We start from the raw sequence: 19,302 nt of genomic DNA, 5'->3' as shown, positions 1-19,302 counted from the left end.
AAGGCACGTCCGTGCAGATTGTGTCTTGTCTGTATAATTTATATGTCTTCCCTCGTAAGGGCAAATTTTTCTTCACAAGAGTTAGCAAAATTGAGCAATCTCCAGAAAAGCAATTCCCCAACATAAAAAATAAAGGAAAATCAGACGAATATAAAGCCAAACCAAATAAGTTATCCTCTGAATTATTTTCCAGCTGAAGAAATCTAACTTATTATTTGGGCATTTAAGGACTTTTTATACTGGCCTTAACTTATCATTCTTTAGTATCTATATGGGCAGTCCATCTAGGCTGGACATAAAATCCTGTGTAAGTCTATCCGTATTGTTAGGAGATTCAAGAATCCAAACCAGTGTAGACGCTCAAGTGCTCAGACTGTTTTAACTCGGTCCCTTTCTCGCTGAGTTACCCTTGGCATCTCCTTGACATTCCTCACTCTTTAACAGCGGTGACCCTGACAAAATTTAAGTCCTAGTGTACAGGTTCAATCACATAATACAATCAGAAGTTTAAACACAAGTTTTGTTCAATGAAAATCGGCTGCTGCAATTCCCTGATGAGACATCTAATTTCTTCTTCCTGGAAAACTGCCTAAATCTTCTAACTTCCAGAACCCCTGTTCCAATATTATCTCCATTTAAATTCTTTCATTCTTAGATTCCCACCGGACGTTTACCTCATACCAATATTATATTTTGGCGCAACCAGAGAACGTGAGGCTCAGGAGCTGTGTGGTGGCGCAGTGGTGAAGGATCCGGTGTTGTCATTTTGTCATTGCTGTGGCTCTGGCTACAGCTGGGGTGTGGGTTTCATTCCTGGCCCAGCAACTTCCACATGACACAGGAATGGCCAAAAACAACAAAAAGGTAATTTTTAATGTTCTATTTGTGGATGCAATCTTCAAAGGTATGAATATCTACTTAAATTTGTGCTTTTATTGTCCTGCCACGACACAGAGACTCAGTTGCTTGAATTATCAGGGACGAATATTGATTTGATCCGCTCTGTGGTCCAACGCTAGAAAGCCCACATCTGCTCAGGGCAGCTTCAGATACTCCTACTGTTTTCGAGCTGCCTCTGGCTTTGCTGACGTCTCTTTCAGACATTCCAGCAAGAGGACTGCAGCGGAAGGAAGGGGAGAGAGAGACAAGGGAGAGGAGAGAGAGAGATGCTGCAAGGATGAGTCAAGTTCCAAGCAAGGGCTCTTGCATACAAGGTCTCCAAAGTCTCACATGTTGAAAATGAGCGCTAATTTTCAAATTTGATGGGGTATTGACTAAACCACAACCACAGCAACCAACCTTTGCTTCCGAAGTTCTTTCCCAGCGTTCTCTTCAAAACGTTGCCATCATCCTGTTCTGCTGTGGAAACACCTCCTGCCACATCCTGACTCATTCCTTGAAAGGACACCGTTGCTCGGAGGACCAGCTTCGGTCAGATACACAGGGACGTTTTCTAATGTTCTGTTTCGTAAGGGTCTGATTTGAGGAGCTGTCATATCTGCAAATGCTCATTTATCAACATTTAAATGCTTGTGAGCGCGTTTCCGGACTGTTTTCCTCTGCTTCAGGGTCCGCATGTGGGAAGCATCTTCATCAGCTCATCACGGCAGTTTTGGGGTCCGCTTCTCTGCGTGCCCGCTGACATGACGCCCTTTCATTTTTAAGACGCCTAAATGTCTTAGGTCTCACTTGACCAGGGGCAGGGGGGACCTGTTGGGTGAGTTACTGGACTTCACATCTCGAAAGGTCCATTCTTGGGGTTCAGGGAGATCACAGGGGGGACTTGCTGGGTCCACTGAGGCCCCCATACTTCTGTTTCTCTGTGGGTCTTCTGCACTACCACTGCCTTTATCTCTCCCCGACCCCAAGGAGACCCCAAGCCACTGCTCCTATTCTAGAACCCCAGCATTGGTCCTGCAGATTTCTGAGCCCTTTATTTTATTTATTTATTTATTTTGCTTTTTAGGGCTGCACCTGTGGCACCTGGATGTCCCCAGGCTGCAGTCTAATCAGAGCTGCAGCTGCCAGCCTAGGCCATGGCCACACATCTGTGACCTGGGCCAGGGATAGGATCCCAGCCACAGCTCATGGCAATGCAGGATCCTTGACCCTCTGCGTGAGGCCAGGGGTAGAACCCACCTTCTCAGGGACACTAGCCAGGTTCGCTGCCGCTGAGCCACCGCAGGAACTGCCCGAGCCCGCTGCTTCCGTTTGTCTCATGTGAGGGCTCTGGGAGTTCCTGCTGCGGCCCAGACCATTAAGGATTCAGCATCACTGCAGCTGTGGCTTCAGTGGCAGCTGTGGCTGGGATCCTATCCCGGGCCCAGGAACCTCCCTCTGCCAAGAATGCAGCAAAAAGAACCCCCAAACCAAACCAAACCAAACCAAAACCCAACAACAACAACAGCAACAAACCGACTGGTGAGATTCTAGGTCTCAGGTCTCCTCTCAGTCCATCGGTCCAGCGTAGCACCTGCTCTTTCCCTGTGATCTTACCTGCTTCGTATCCTCCCCAAGAACCAGCTGCCCTTTCTTACTCCTGGGCATTCTCCGCCTGACTTTCTGCTCCTCTCTGCACTTGAAACCAGCCCTACGTGCTCACCTCTTTCTACCCCAAGTGCAACTGAAGTTTGGATCATGTCATAGGTTTTGAATGGCTTTATGTGTTCTAATTTTTGAGCTATATAATTTGGAGAATATATAAAGAGATGTGAGTCTGTCCAGCTCCAAGGGCCCCATGGGAATCTCAAGTCCTTCTATTTTAAATGTCAGAGACTTAAACCATGTTCCCATCAAGTGAACGTTTTGCACGCTGAGGGGTAGCCGTACACCACAGCGGGTTTTCCTGTTACGTGTGCATTTAACGAGGATTCTGCAAACACTTGGCTTGTTCTGGTTTAGTGTTTCTATAATGAAACTTTGTGTGGGACCCGATTTCCAAGTGCAAGGTCATCTGTTGCAATATTGTATTCCTGCCAACTATGAGAAAATGAAGAAATAAAACCTTCCTTTGAAAGTCTGTAACCTGGGAAAACGACCGGTTGTTTCAAGTCGCTGGTGAAAACGTGATTTACACAAGGCCTTGGACTTCACTGCAAACAGGAAGGAAAACCGTGGAGATTTTGAAAAATTGGTATTTCTCTGCCAGACAGGCAGGGATTCTGATGCAGCAGGTTTCTGGACGGAACCCCGGGAACATCCTTTGCACAAGCACCACAGGTCGTTTCAGGTGACACACACCTGTTTTGTTCTCTGCCTTTTGCACTGTTTTGTTCTTCGCATCCATGCAGCTTTCATCCATCGCACTAATCGTCGTTGAGAATTACGACAGGTACTACTGTTACAGTCAATCCGCCACTGTCCCTCAAACGCGCAGGCGCTGAAGGTGCAGGTGTTCTTCTTTGTAACCCTGGTAACACAGCACAACGTCGCGTGCGCTGTCGCCAGCCCGCAAGGATCTATGGTTTATGTGAATGATGCCAAAGGACAAAAGCACCAAAGCCAAGCTCCAGACACTCCTTTTCCAGGCTATTAAAATGAAGACGGATTGGCTGAGACGTTTACTGTAAAATATAGAGTTCATTTATCTACTTGAGTATATGTTTCCTATGCTATCAAGACCAGGCAATAAAGCCATCAAACTGCCTGTAAGTAGTAAAGAAAAAAAAATACAAGAATGTAGACGAAATCGTTTGAAGCTGTCTTTAGAAATTATCACACCCCCTTCACGTTCATGTCCAGGAGCGCATACGGCCGGTCCCCTTCTAGGACCTGTGAGTCCAAGGCCCAGATCTGGACAACCTGGCTGGCACTCCTCAGCAGGTAGCTTCTGTCCGATTTCCTTGAACTGAAGTTGCGCATTCAGAGTAACTTCTTGATGTGATTCTTGACATTAAAATCCAGAACCCTAGCCTCTTTCCACGGCTCTTCACGCCTTTCCTTTGCCATGCCACTCCTGTACCCATGCAATCATAAAGGTCCTTCCCACATAATTCATCACCCATAATCTGTTCTTCCAAAAGAAAAATATTCTTATGATTCAAAAAAATGATGGTAATGGTTTCATCCGTTGTGGATTAGAGACATATAATGGAAAAAAGATTTATACTTGCTGCATCTATTTCTGATCACCTACTCTATTTAGGGATTTCAGGCATCACCTCATTTATTTCTCAAGGCAACTCTTCAGTGAATATAAAGCCATGTAAAGGAGTTCCTGCTGTGGCTCAGTGGGTTCAGAACCTGACACTGTCTCTCTGAGGATGTGGGTTTGATCCCTGTCCTCCCTCAGTGGGTTAAGGATCCGGTGTTGCTGCAAGCTATGGCGAAGGTGGCAGATACGGCTGGGACCCATTGTATTCGTGGCTGTGGTGCAGGCCAGCAGCTGCAGCTCTGATTTGACGCCTAGCCTGGGACCTTCCATATACCACAGGGGCAGCCATAAAAAAAAAAAAAAAAAAAAAAAGACCAACAAACAAAACCTTGGAGAATACGCAGAGGAAGTCATTGTGATTCGAACAGCACTAACCTGCCCAGAGATTCTGCAAACTGGCATCTCTGTTTATCTTAATTCTAGAACTTGTAAATTGTCCTCCTTAAAGTTATATTTAGTCAATGAGAGGATATTTGGTGCGTAGGCAAGTCTTAACATTCAGGTAAAAGTCAGGACTGTTCATTCTCCTCCTTCACAGACACATTTCTGGCCATGACGCTCTCAGGTTCCGGTCTTAAATCTTATTTTCCAGCATTTTCTGAATTGTGGACCATGTACCCGAGGTTCAGGGATGCTCCTGAGAGCAGTTACATCAGGAAAGCAGTTGGATCATCTGTCCTCATCTTAATTTCAATGAGCCCATTTCCCTCCCTTTTCTTCTGATATTAATTTCCAGGTCCCCTTTTTAATTCTAGGTTTTGCAAAGAGCAAATCTATAAACCAAAGTTGCCCCATGTAGTCTAGTTCTGGTAAGTTGAATATAAAGAAAATGCCCAGCCCACAATGGATTTTAATTATTTAGTTAGCGTCTACTTTCAATAAAATGCTATATCCTTTCCAACTGTATAGCAATTTAAAAATCATGGGAAATTATGTCCTCCTGTTTCCATAAAAGCAGTCAATGGGTTATCTGCCTTCTCCTTCAGTATGGCTTTTTGATGTCCATGCTTGCCCTGAGGGCATTTGAAGACATAGGAGAAACTGATTTCAGCTCCAGACCGCCCAAGCGCCAATTACCTGAAACTAATTACTTGGTCTTTCTCCCCTAAATCTTGTCTTCTCATCCCTGATTAATGAGCACTAGTAACACACATACACTCTCTCAGTGGCAATAAAACTCAGAAGTTTTTATACGCAGCTTTTGATTCCTCATAGCTCAATGCCGTGCACACTGTGCTTAGATGCTTCCCCATCTCCAAGGTGTGGCCGGACCCGTCGAACGTCCGTGGGAGCAGCCGCGTGACATCCCCGCTTTGTCTGTGGGTTGCACGTTCACAGCTACGCCGCAGTAAATGCCCAACACCGTTTCCAGAAGCATGGACCCTCAGACTTTTTCAAGTGAATCCAAAACTCCCATGTTTCCCAGTGTATTTCTGTGTCCAACTCTTTCCATTCCAGAACAGATAATATGCTTCTCTCTCTTTTTTTTTTCTGAAGCCAAGGACGAGAACCACAGCATCTGTTAAGGCATCGTTCATGGAACACAGACACGTGCGCGGTGGTTCTTTCTTTCCCTGTGCTTCCACCTTGGCCTGGGTCTTTCTCACCTCTGACCTGAGAAGAAATCATCCCACTCGATGCAGCGAAATTCAATTCTCTGAACACCATGCCCTCAGCTTCTGCACAGACGTGTCCTGCCCAGATCGACCATCAGAGCATTTGTGCTGGTGGGGGCGGGGGGGGGGTTGCTGGAAGATGTGACTTCTCCTGAAGGGAGGCAGATAGACACAGGTCAATGTGACCAAATTCTGGGTCCAGGAGGTCCCACTGTGCCTCAGTGTGTTCGCTGGCGTCTCTGCAGTGCCAGGATGCAGGTCTGGTCCCCAGCAGTTGCGATTTGGAACTACCCGGGAAGTCCGTGTGTCACAGAGTGGCCAAAAAGAAAAATCTGGGTCTGGTAAATAACTGAGGAGTCCCTGGTGGCTCCGTGGATCTGCTGTGGCGGGGGCCCCATCCCTGGTCCTGGAACTCCTGCATTCCACGGGCACTGCCAAAAAAAGGAGAAAACAGCAGCGAGTCTGAGTGGTTGATGTCTTAGAAACAAAAGGTGGGTATGTTTGAGGGTATATGTGTCAGTCTGCAAATAATATGAAGTTGTGGTTTTTCTCTGACAACAAGCTTAGCTCAGTTCTGCTTCGTGGCTTTAAACATTGACAGCAACTCCAGCCTCTCGTTAGAACAGAAAGTTGGAAGGGGCATCGTTTCCACGTTTGTAAAAACAAAACAAGACAAAAAACAAAAACAAAATACGCTGTTTTTTACAACAAAAAAACTTTGGATAATCTACAAAATCAGGAGTTCCTGTTGTGGCGCAGTGGTTAACGAATCCGACTAGGAACCATGAGGTTGCGGGTTCGGTCCCTGCCCTTGCTCAGTGGGTTAACGATCCGGCGTTGGCGTGAGCTGTGGTGTAGGTTGCAGACGCGGCTCGGATCCCGCGTTGCTGTGGCTCTGGCGTAGGCTGGTGGCTACAGCTCCAATTCAACCCCTAGCCTGGGGACCTCCACATGCCGCGGGAGCGGCCCAAGAAATAGCAACAACAACAACAACAAAAGACAAAAAGACAAAAAAAAAAAAAAAATCTACAAAATCACAGATTGTTTTTTCCCCAACTTGCAAGAGAACGAAGGGCAGGACCATCAACTAAGGGAAAGCAGCATCTCCCAGAAACACAGAAACCAGCACTTGCTCATTGGGAGGAGGCAGCATGGGAGGTGGGGGAAGAATTCTGCTATAGATAGTAGTAGCTAGTAGACAGACCTCCCGGCAAGGTAGGCCTGAGATGTGGATTCAGAGTTTCCGGGCAGAGGTCCTATCGTGGCTCCGCGGTTGGCATCCCAGACTCTTACCCGTGAGGACTTGGGCTCCATCCCTGGTGTCGCTCTGTGGGTTCAGGATCCAGCGTTGCTGTGAGCTGTGCTGTAGGCGTCACAGACGCGGCTCAGATCCTGCGTTGCTATGGCTGTGGTATAGGCCAGTGGCTCCGATTCAACCCCTACCTTGGGCTCCAAAAAGACCAAAAAAAAGGAAAGCATTTCCAGGTGATGTGACTGTCCAGTACGTAAAAGGTGAAAAAGAATTACCAGCTCAGGTTGCGAGACAGTTTCTAAGGCTGTCACAGAGTCAATAAAGCTTCTTGTCCACATTGCCATTTGCTTGTATTGATCGCATTTTAAAATGTCACAAAGAATGATTAGGACCAAGGTATCCAATCATGCAAATGGTTGACTTGAGAGAAGGAGCCATTGGTCGTAGTTGGGGAGATGCAACAACGTGGCCTGTGATTTGTCTCCCCATCACCCTCGGTGGCTCCACGGGAGTCCTTCCGTACTCCTAGCCCATGTGTAGCCCAGTTCGAGAGGCAGGAATTCTAGGCGCTTCGGTCACAGGGGAATTTATGTCTCCTCGTGGCCTTTTCCCCAGACCTTGCCACCTACCTCATGCGAACCAGTGTTGGCAGAGGGAAGTACCTCAGAGCAGGTGCAGAGGAGGGAGCCCTCAGCACCCACGGGAAGAACCAGAGCCCCAGGGGGTCCTTCACTCCCCTCCCTCATTTGACGCAGAAGCCCAAAACGAGCGAGGAGGGTTTCAAACCTCTTCTTCCCATTGAAAATCTATTGCTACTCTGGAGAGAGAGAGCGAGAAAGTGTGTGTGTGTGTGTGTGTGTGTGTGTGTGTGTATTGGAGAGCGTGAGACAGAAGAAGGGGGGCGGGATTCGGAGAAGTGAGAGAAGGTGGGAAAGAGAAAGGAAAGAAGGAGGAGGAAGGGGGAGGGACCAGCCCACCCTTGGTGAAGGTCAGGAAAGCTTCTAGATTCTTCGATACCCCACGTGGCCAGAATCTCTGAGAAACCCTGCCCGAGAACAGGAGCACTGACCCTGCCGGAGATGGTGGCTGGACCGAAACTCTTCCTGGACTACAACAGCTTTTTCCTACCTCCGCTTTTTCAAAACAAAGGTTTAGGGAAAAGCATCCTCTGAAGAGTTGTCTGTGGTACAACTGTGAAAACAGAGTCCATACACTCAAGATACAATCACACGTAGGCAACAAAAAACGTTTAAGTGACGGCAAGTCAGTTGTTTCAGAATAAAGGAATAGCATCTATTTTTGATAAGCCGGAAATACACTTTTTGGGAGGCAGAGCATTTGCTGTGAGACTTTCAGGAAAGGGAGCTGTGCGGCCTGAGTATTTCCTCGTGGAGAACTTTTCAGTCAAGAACACAAAGGGGGTGCAAACCAGCTGTGAAAAGGCCGCTTGTCTAGTGCCTGCACTAGGCTTTCCGGAGAGCGAGCAACGGGAAACAAACGGAGTGCGGATGCACTTTGGGCAAAAGGCCTCGGACCAGAGCAAGGGGTGTGTCTCGTGAGGTTAACATCCAGCACACGTGCTCCCGTGACGACAGGAAGGTCCCCGGATTAACTCTCCGTGGTCGCGCAGAAGGAGACGCTGACCATATCAGAGTGTTTGTGAAACTACGTCCAGACACATCAATCAAAACTTGAACGGAAACCCTGCCGCAGACCCAGAAAGGGGGCAACTGTGTGACAAGGACCCAGAAAGGCATTCACGGCCCAACCTCCCAGCGAGGAAAATGAACAGTATACTTTCCACAAGAGCAGCCGTCGCTTTGGAAAGTTAGTTAATTCTTTGAATATTTCCTTCGGAATCCCAGTTAGAAAAATGCACACAGTCTAAATCCTGAGATGCGAAGATTAAAATCTAGACATGAATGTCCACAACCTATAATCAACCAAATACCTTGATCAAGAAGTTTGTCACAAACAAAAACACTGTTTTCCCTGTTTCCCGTGGATCAAATTAGGCTCTATGCTTTTTCAAAAGTCATGTGATTACATTATTGTTGATCTTAACACAGAAAAAGCTAACAGAACTTGAAATTAAAGCCATAGGACTATACGTGCCTAAGACATGCTTGAATATTGTCATATACACGGTATGGCGAAGAGACGAGAACATCAAGGAACAGTGACAAAAAAAAGAAGAGGGAGTGGACAGAATAAAGCATTCTTGATGGACATAAGTTACTGTCTATTCAAGTCTCTAGAGAGAGAACTCACTCTAAAAGGGCTGCCAAGGAGAACTGTCAAGAAAATAGTGAGAGAACCTTCGAGGGTGCCCAGCAACGGAGCCAGGGAGAGCAACACAGAAAGACCAGTGAGAGGCCGCTAGCTACGCAATGAAGGAGAGAAATCGACGCCACATCGCCCATCTCCCAGACCTGACCAATGGCTCTTCTTTCAAGTCTTTCATTTGCAATATTGATAATTTGATCATAATCATACTTCGTGACTTTTAAAATGAGATTAATACAAGCAAATGGCAATAAGGACATGATGCTTTATTGACTCTATGACAGCCTTAGACGCTATCTGGCAACCTAGCTGGTAATTCATTCAACCACATTTTACAAATTACAAATTTATCTTTCTGATAGGTCTACCTACTATCTTCCAAGCAGTAGCTTTTAGTCCTGCTTTAACAACAAAATACTTACTATTGTATTAGTAATTTACGCACATCTTTAAATTAAATTGTACTCTGATTTGATTATTTGGTCATGAATCCAAGGAGAAACCAGTGAACTTGTCAAATAATCAAGCTGTCACATTGTCAGTTCTCTAGGAGCAATTGCACCTTCTCCAATTAACCCATGTTTTCAACCTTTTAATGCCTTATATGTTCCAGGAACTTGGAAGAGAATTGGTGGATAAAATAGTTACGCTACCTGCTATCACTGAATTTTAATGTACTGTGAGAAGAATGTATTAATAAAGATAATCATGGAATAGTTCCATATGAACAACAAGAAAGTGGAGTCAGGATAAAAACTAATGTTCTACTGAGTCTCCTGTGGAAGAAGACCAAGTTCCGTATCTCTTTGGAGTCGATGCGAGGGCCCCACACGTCCCACTGGATGGGCAGTGATGTCCTCACGATACTAGGATTCAAATTTCTGTGTCTTCATGAGTCAAGTTTGAGATTGTGTGTCTTTCTAGGAAAATGTCCACTTCATTTTCTAAGTAGGAAAAACATTGTTAAAAATGCATTTAAAATATTCATCCCACTTTTAATCTACTGGGCCTGTAATCACACCATTGCTTTCATTTCTCATGTTGATAATTTGTGCTATATTTTCTAGTCTTTTCTCGAGTGATTTCAGGATCTGTCTAGCATGAGGTTTAAATATTTTAATAATTTCAAATAACCAGATTTTTGTTTTCCTGTGTTTTTCTATTTTCTGTTTTTATTTTTTATTTTTTTTTTTGTGGTCTTGTCTTTGTTGTTATTTCAATCCTTCTTACTTAGAGCTCAATTTAATCATCTTTTCTAATTTGTTACATTTAAATTTGCATTATTATTATTAGCTGGCTCTCTTTTTCTAAAATAAGTGTTTAAGCAATAAAACTACCTTTAAGGATCACTTGAACTGCATCTTACACATTTTGGCATATTGTGTTTTATTTTCATTTAGGTTGAAATAATTTATAATATTCTTTGACTCACAAGTTCTTTAGAAGTGTGTGATTTAATTTCCAAATGTTTGTAGATTCCGTAACACAAATATTTATGCTCTCAACTTATAGTATAGTTCATTTTGGTCAGAAAACATAGCCTGTATGATTTCAATTCTTTTAAATATACTGAAGTGTGTTTTTTGTGAATGTTGCACCTAGACTTGGAAAGAATATGTATTTTACTATTTCTGCAACAAGCATTTTACAAATATACATTAGCTAAGAATTCCATGCAAGACTGAGAAGGGAATGGCCCCTCCCGCTGGTTGGAGTGTTTCCAAGTTTCAGTTTATCCCTGATACAGGCACAGCAGGTGCCATTTTCAGACGATCTTACGCACAGGGCACTCTAGTCTCATGTCCCAAACTTGGGCACTGATTTCTTCCCCAGCCCTTTTCCTTTGGGGACTATTTTCTAGGTTCAATTACATGTAGTCACTAATCCCTCTCTTTAATTCAGACTTTTTTTGTCCACACTTCCACTCAAATTTTGAAATGTTACCTCTATAAGAATCTGCATGTAAACAGTCATTTACCTGCTAAAATCTAGGAGAACAAATGAGAGGACTATACCTGTCTTTGTTCATTTTCCTCTGCTAATATTGAGGTGCCTGAGAATTCTAACAGGGGAAGGGGCAGAGAACCAAGACAGCTCCCTCCCTGGGCCCCTCCCAAACTGGTGCTTTGTCCTGCAGCAAGCACATTTGTTCTGTCTTTGTAACAACCCATCAGCAAGGGGCAGTTTATTAGAACCAGCTTTGTGGGAGGTACCCTGAGCATGAAGACAAGCACCCTCATAAAATGAGACAGAATGTAGTTACAAACAACCTGATACCTAGAAAACTCCTGCTGAGGCACAAGGAATAAAAGGAAACATTTTTGATGTATCAATCAATGTATCAGTGAGCAGCTGAACTCATCACCACTGCAGCCCCCGCTACACCCAGATTTCTTGCAATGAAACAATAGACATTCTTATCATTTGATATAGTCTCAGGTGGGTATTCTCTTTCTTGAGTTCAAAATGGTCTGGGAGGCCCAGAGTGATTTTGACTCCATGCGTCCATGGACTTTCTTTGTCCTGATCTTGGGAAGCACATTTCTCTCAGTCCAGGGAAAGCTCTGTGTTTGCAGCAACCCAAATGTTGCGATGACCCCAAGACCACCACCCACTAATCTACACACCTGTGTAACCCCCTCCCCCGAGTGTGGACAGAAACGATGAAAATAGTGATCCGAAGATCATGTTTTACATAAGACTCTGTCGTAGTCGACTGCAAGGACATTTTCCTGTTGCCTTGCAGGAAATCATCACGCTAGAAACGGATCCGGGGCTGGGATTGGGGGCCCCACCCAGAGGTGCGGCGAGCAATGCCAGTTAAAAGCCAGGAGGAAAACAGAGATCTCAACCACGCAACGGCAAGGAACCGAGTTCTGCCGACCACCTAAATAAGACTGACAGAGAATTAGAGATTCAGATGACGCTGCCGTTCTGACCAGAACCTTGATCGTAGGCTGGAAACAAAGGGAGCAGAGGATCTGGATCACCTGCGCCCGGAACCTGACCTTGAAAACTCTGGGGCAAGAAATGCGTATTGTACTGTTTTAGGCCACTATGTGGTGAGTTGTTAAGCATCTGCGGAAAAGCAGCATAATCTTCCTGGACCTTCTACCCACTCTAAATTCTACAGGAATATAACTGACATCTCTGAAAGGAAAATGCCCATCCTGAATTAGTAATTTTATAAAACTTTGTGTGACTATACACTCCTGGACTTTGTATAAATTGCAAACACCTAGACACTGAGAACGGAGAACAATCAGTGGTAATTGGGTACCAAACACCACAATCTTGTTCACATTCATTTTCTATGTCGTTATTATATACTTATTTCTCTAGAAGCTACCTCTACAGTTTCAGCTGCTTTACCCATGTTATGTGGTTTCTATACCTAACAATTCAGCTCCTAATATCCTAATTCAAGTACAGAAAAGCAAAATCAGCACTACCTATTCTTCTGAAATTCCTAAGCAAATTTAGGTGACAGGTGTAGAAATTGCAAGACTAATTCGGAGTATAAGGGATTGAAAAGCTGTATACTAGTTGGCCCATAAGATATTTCCATCTCATTCAATTTAGATAGCATGGACCTTAGAATCACCTTTTATTAGCAAAATGTTTGAGGAACTGATATAAATTTGAATAAGCGGCAAAGCAATTTGTCATAGATCCAAACGGTTCTCCTCTTTTCCTACGGGGCATTTAAAACCTTCTCAAATGTTTCTTTTCATTAACTTCACTCCATGGGTATAGCGTGATAAAGCAGGGGGGAAACAAAATGAAATATTTACTAAATGCTTTAAAATATCTGCAAGTTATAAATTACATTATTTGTCAGAATAAATGTCTCCAATCACAAAGGAAATAAATATCTATTTTATTAAAAGTGGAAAATACAGATAAAATAATGAGCTACCAGTATTTCTAGAACTCTGTTTTAAATATTCTGAGGAATTTAGACTTTATCTGTAAGACACTTGAAAATAAGTGCATGGTGGGTTAAAAACAAAGTCATTTTGTTTGCATTTGTTTGTTTTTGATGGAGAGTAAAACTGAACAACATTTTATATAATATAAACATGATTAATTTTCCTCTATTGCATTTATTGGCAAAAATATTAAAGCTCTTTATTTTTTTCTAGTATGGTACTCATTCTAAAATATGTAAGACTATTGCCTAGCTGTTTTTGTTTGGTGTGTCAGTATTTCTGTTTGGGTGTAATTTAACAGTTTGAAGTTTAAAATATTCATGGAGTAGGAAGCAACTGACACAGTACTTTTGGGTGTTGCCTCAGGTTACATAGTTAGAAAAACTTTCTCATCACAAAACTACGTGAACATTCTAGCATTCCTAGAAAAGTATTCAGCGCAGAGAAATCCCTTGAAAAATTCTCATTGATCATTTAACCAGTAAATTCATACACACTCCAATATATGAGATAGATACCTAACAAGAACCTACCGTGTAGCACAGGGAGGTCTACTGAGCCTTTTGGCAAAACTCGGCCTCTGTCCACCGGTGCTGAAGAGAAACGTGGAGACAGACCTGCGGGTGAAGGAGAAAAAGACAGCGTGCGTTGCTTTGCCGGGCAAAGGAGGCCCCAGCAGGCTAATGCCTTAAAGACTGTGCCCTCTACAGGGAAAAACTGGGGGGCGTTTTACAGTAGAAAGGAGAAAAATAGGATTCCACGAAAGAACCATGGTTGAGAGCAAATATGCCTTCTTCGCTCTTTGGGGGACTCTTAGTCACCAAAGCTGGAGTCAGGAGATCTCGGCCTGATCACGATGGGTTAGGGTTAGGGTTAGGGTTAGGGGTTAGGGTTAGGGGTTAGGGTTAGGGTTAGGGTTAGGGTTAAGGTTGGGTTAGGGTTAGGGTTAGGGTTAGATGGTGCTCGTCTGGGTCATCCCTAGAATAACAGGACTTGCAAAAAGGGCACACTGATCAGAGACTAGAACAAACTAGGAAAGTTCCTGGAAAAACAACATCACGTGCAAAAGTAATAATTTCACCCACAGGCCATTGTGCTTGGCGTGCCTAATCTCTTTTTTTTTTTTTTTTTTTTTTGTTGTTGTTGTTGTTGCTATTTCTTGGGCCGCTCCCGCGGCACATGGAGGTTCCCAGGCCAGGGGTTGAATCGGAGCTGTAGCCACCGGCCTACGCCAGAGCCACAGCAACGCGGGATCCGAGCCGCGTCTGCAACCTACACCACAGCTCACGGCAACGCCAACGCCGGATCGTTAACCCACTGAGCAAGGGCAGGGACCGAACCCGCACCCTCATGGTTCCTAGTCGGATTCGTTAACCACTGAGCCACGATGGGAACTCCGGCGTGCCTAATCTTTAGCTTATGGGTGATTGTGTTTAGGGTGCAATTAAGCCAGGGAGAAGGACAAGGAAGGATTCTCAGTGTTTCAAGCTTAGACTATTCGTTTCTAAAAGAAGCATAAGGAATATAACCTTTCTCTTAGGTGTATAAGATGCCTATGTTTTTATGTGTGACCCTTGAGAGGGGACCAGGATGTTGCCCCATTTCCTAAGAAGAAACGGGGACACAAAAAGGCTTGTGTAGACAGGAGCTCCACAGGGCCCTGCTCAGTTACACATTGTTCTGTAATAAGTTATATGGTCAAAAGAATGTATTCATATATATATGTGTATATATATGAAACTGAATCACTTTGCTGTACACCTGAAATTAACAGAGCATTGTAAATCAACTATACGCCAATAAAACAAAAAAATAAAATAAAATACAAAATAAAGTAAAACATTTGCAAGGGGTCTCACTAGGGGTGAAACTTACTAATGTCCCTAAGTAGATTTCAAACCCACTTTTAACATTTTTTGGGTTTTTTTCCACAACTATGTTTTTCTTTTCTTTTTTTTTTTTTTTTTTTTTTACACTTAAGGGATGAATCTGGAATTAATTTGTGGATATTTTGAAATTGTAAACTAAGTTTTTCTTTCACCATATTTTTTCTATGTTTTGTTTTTTAAGGAAAGATTAAATTCTATATACCCTTTTCTGATTCAAATTCACCAAGTATTATGGAAGGCCTAATGTTCTGATCTACTCTTTACTTTTAATATATACTTTTAATATAAGGGAAACGAAACCTGCCACCCCAAATGTCTCTTTGGCATGTGGATCATTTCAAGATGACAACAGTCAATGCCCAGAAGACTCGGGAAGAAAGCCTGACCGTCCCCGTCTGCCTGAAGAATGGAGGCAGAGGACCTGGCCCAGGATGGGCGCCGGGACCGCAGGTAACCGTGAGTACGAAGCAGGTGTGGAGACGGTGCCCCCAGCCGTCTGTTCCCCTAGACGGGCTCTCTGCGTCCTCGCCTCCGCCCGGCCCAGCAAACATCTATTTAACAACCTTTTGGGTTCCCACCTTCGGGTGCATTACCCACCCCCCGCAACTGAGGTCCCAAAGCCACTACCTCCACGTGTTAAGCCTTCCCTAATTAATCCTTACCTGTTTCGTTTACCTTTGGTGTATTTAACTCTGTTTCTTACAACAGATTCTAAGTTATAAAAGATGCTCTGGAAATATGGTTAGAAGCATTGGCCATCTTTTAGAAATTTTTGAGAGCTTGCTAATTTTACAGACTGGCCGTTTCATAAGAGACATATTTGAGATAAAGAGCTAGCTTGGTATTCAGCTTTTAGCCAAACCCTGGAGGCATGAAGCAATCACGAACTTAACACATTTCAACAGTAATCAAATATCCACTGAATTGATCCTGCAAAAATCCCTCGTCTCTTGTAGTACTATTGAAAATAAATAGAAGCTGCAATTGGTCTTATGCTTTATACATGCAAGATGGGGCACAAAGGCTGTATTCATAAACAGTTTGAAATCTGTTTATATGCTAGAGAAAATAGGAATTTCTAACCCTTTAAGCCCTGAACTATTCTTTGTTTTTAATTAGATGTTGGTTGCAATAAAATTTCTTTAAAAATCAAATGCTATCTATTCATTAAGAGGTCCATGTCATACTCAGTATAACACTAATCCCTAATTTGAAAGACAAAAAGGACTACACCTAAAAAAGGACTATACTGAAAGTATGAAAAGTCCCCTCTGTCCAATTAAACCTGGTATAAGGGGAAGCGGAGAAACCTGCTTCAGCCACATAGCTGCAGCGACGTGAGGTCCCCTGTCACTGGCTCTACGAAGTCCCGACAAATAAATAAGGTCAGAGTCTTAAAAACTTGCATTAAATGTGATGTGTATGATAAATTTTAAAAAAAATTTAGCTTACAATTAAGTACCGTCCTAAAGAATAAAATCTGATGATTCTTACATACGCTTGTTCTCAGTCCTTCCCCTGCTTCTGTAGAAATGAGTCTCCAGCAACGGAGAAAAGGCGGTCCTTCGATTGGTTGCTCTTTAGGAAAAATTCCAAGACCGGGGCTGGCGGATGCTGGACCGAGCACTGTGGGTGAGCTGCGTTTCCAGGCTCCTTCTCCCGGGATTCAACACGGAAGTCACACCAACACCGTGTGTCATGTGGTTCTCATCTCCGGTGACTTCTTCTTCTCTCTCATTGGATCCAACACCCTGAGCCGAGGCTGTTGCCCTCCTGACCCGCATTCTCGCTGCAAACTAAGTTTGTGATCCATCGTAACAGGACAACGTATTGCTCATGCAGTTAGTGTTGAAAGCGGAAAATCGTCTGTCAGTCCTGTGACCTCAGCAGCCTCTTAACCGCTCTGCATCGCCCTCAGCTCCGTTTACCGATTGAACAAGTATGTATGTGTCTCTCATCAGCCTATCTCCATCTTCCTCACTATCCTTCTCTCTCGTCTATCTGTACATCTATCCATCTCTCATCCATCTCTCTATCTGTCGACTGGTCGACCGATCTACCAGCTTATCTAGAGAGAGAGAGAGACAGAGAGAGGGAAGTGGCTCTGTCTTGGATGCGACAGCAAGCTCTGGAGGTAAACAGTAGGCAGAGGACATGAGAGCAGCATGCTCACTGGGTGTGCCAGACGGTGACGGCTGCCACTCACAGAGCAAAGTCAGCCTGGGAGGGACAGACATGGCTGTGACGGCTTGGGTGCTGGAACTTTAGGAAGGGCTGTGGGGGAAGGTCTGCCGAGAAGATGAGAAGACTGCTGAGGACAGTAAGCCCCGAGGCCAGGGCAGAACAGGCCAGAGGAGGGAGCACACGTCCAGACACCGGAAGATGCCCGACCCGTCCGCAGTCAGCTGCCGGGCACTGGGGCTGGAGAGTCTGAGCCTGGGCGGGGTGGTGGAGCCCAGACCTCAGAAGTCCTGGGTTCCGGGTTTGTCCAGCCTACACTTTACAGAGCAGAGCTGGCCAAGCTGTTTTCTCCCTCCGGAGAGCTTCTGACCCTGTCTCAGGAATGCCGCTCTTTTAAAGGAGACACGCAGCCAGCGGGGATGTTGTCCTTTCTTCTTATATGTCCGGAACCACCGTCCCTGTATTTTCCATCCATCTGCGGCCAAGTGAAAGGTTATCTGGATGGGAAGACGCCATAGAATGTTTCATGCATTAATCCCAAAGAGTAGCCTTTGAGGCAGTGCCATGTCCCATTTGGGATTGACCAGATCCGAAATTCCCTTAGAACGATTAACAGGGAAAAGCTTGCATTCTTTCTTCCCATTTTCCCAAGTTCTAGGAGGGTCTCATGCTGCAGACATTTTTTTCCCCAGGGAACATCGTGGTCAAAATCCTTGGCTCCTCTAAAGACCTACGGTAGTAATATCTGACATAGTCAAACTAGGAGAAGACTCAAAACAAAACCAAAAACCAAAACCCAAAAAACCCCACGTGCTGGAGATCTGTGGTGTACAGGGTACACTGAGCCTGGGACGTGTGGATTCGGAAAGTTCTGCCTTCACTCTCTTCAAGTTTGTGATCAAGTTCAAGGGACAAGTCATGGAAAACTGTCACCGTGGAAGGCAGGCTGCAATGGTTGTGCTACCTCAGGTCCAAGGTCCCCAGAAGCAGGAGGTCACTGCTGGGCTTGCCGATGGCTTCAGGGAAGGGGCTTCAGGGAAGGCTGCGCATAAGATCCCTGAAGAACAATTACGAAGCAGAGAGAGCCATCGAGTGAGAAAACAACCCGGCCTCAAGAAAAAACAGAAACAAAGCAAACTCCGGCTTTTCTGCACTATAAATTCTGCTGTTGTTAGTCGGCTGTTTCTCCTTCAGCCCGTGCGCGGGCTCTGGCTTCCTTTGTGGGATCTCCTGCGGAGAGTGAGGTGTGGGTGGCTCAGGCACCCTCGCCATCCACTGCAAGAAGGGAAAACCAGAGGAGGGGTCCCCGGGGGGTTTCTTCTTTCCGAGCTCCCAGAGGGCGCAAGCCGCCGGGATTCCCTGTGCCCCGGGATTCAGGCCAGCGCTCTCCCACGCGGGTCTCCCCGGGCTTTGAGGTTGGCCCGGGAGACATCCTTGCCTTCCACGCATTCTGACAGCTCTCCCGCGTTCCACGCGTGTCTTGATGGTGCAGGCGTTTCGTATCTTCCCACGATCTGGCTTCTGCTCGTGGCCACCTGATCCGGCGGAAGCCTCCTGAGCCTCCGCCTCTTGTCTCAGAAGCAGACGCCTCTGGTCGGTCTGTGTGAGCTGCTGTTTGCTCTACCGTCTAACCTCCCCTCCCCGCCTTGGTAATGGCTGTACCCCTGACATACAGAAATTCCCAGGCCAGAGGCTGAATCCAAGCCGCAGCTGCCACCTACTCAGCAGCTGAGGCAAAGCCGGAGCCTTTGACCCACTGGACTGGGCCCAGGATCAAACCCACACCCCCGCAGACACCCACGCTGCTGCGGGCTGATTCTTAACCCATCGCACCACAGCAGAACCGCCGAACCTCACTGCTTTTGATTACGGGGTTTTCCGAGGTTATTCCAGTTACTACCTGGATTTTTCACATAAGGAAGGAAAAAGCACGAGTCATCCTGTGACACCACGTTAGGTCCATTCCTCGTCACACACCATGTACAGAAATGCT

At 45.1% G+C, this 19,302-nt stretch overlaps 1 long non-coding RNA gene across 1 annotated transcript in view; it reads right to left on the bottom strand.

The window, feature by feature from the left end:
* The window catches only part of LOC146400262 (uncharacterized), a 34,772-nt gene extending 15,908 nt beyond the window's left edge, over window positions 1-18,864 (bottom strand). Inside the window, exons 1-2 of the long non-coding RNA XR_014816681.1 lie at window positions 16,623-18,864; window positions 13,773-13,856 (exon numbers count right to left, since the gene is read on the bottom strand). This is a non-coding gene — a long non-coding RNA (uncharacterized LOC146400262). The remainder of the gene's footprint in view (window positions 1-13,772; window positions 13,857-16,622) is intronic.
* Window positions 18,865-19,302: the final 438 nt, after the last annotated feature.

Source organism: Sus scrofa, chromosome 9 (assembly GCF_054392235.1).
Source record: "Sus scrofa isolate SSC_HxYL_T2T_F1_AM1 chromosome 9, Sscrofa_HxYL_maternal_Yorkshire_Landrace_v2.0, whole genome shotgun sequence".
NCBI lineage: Eukaryota > Metazoa > Chordata > Mammalia > Artiodactyla > Suidae > Sus > Sus scrofa.
The sequence above is the reverse complement of the archived record's forward strand: the minus strand, read 5'-3'. Positions and strand labels throughout refer to the sequence as shown.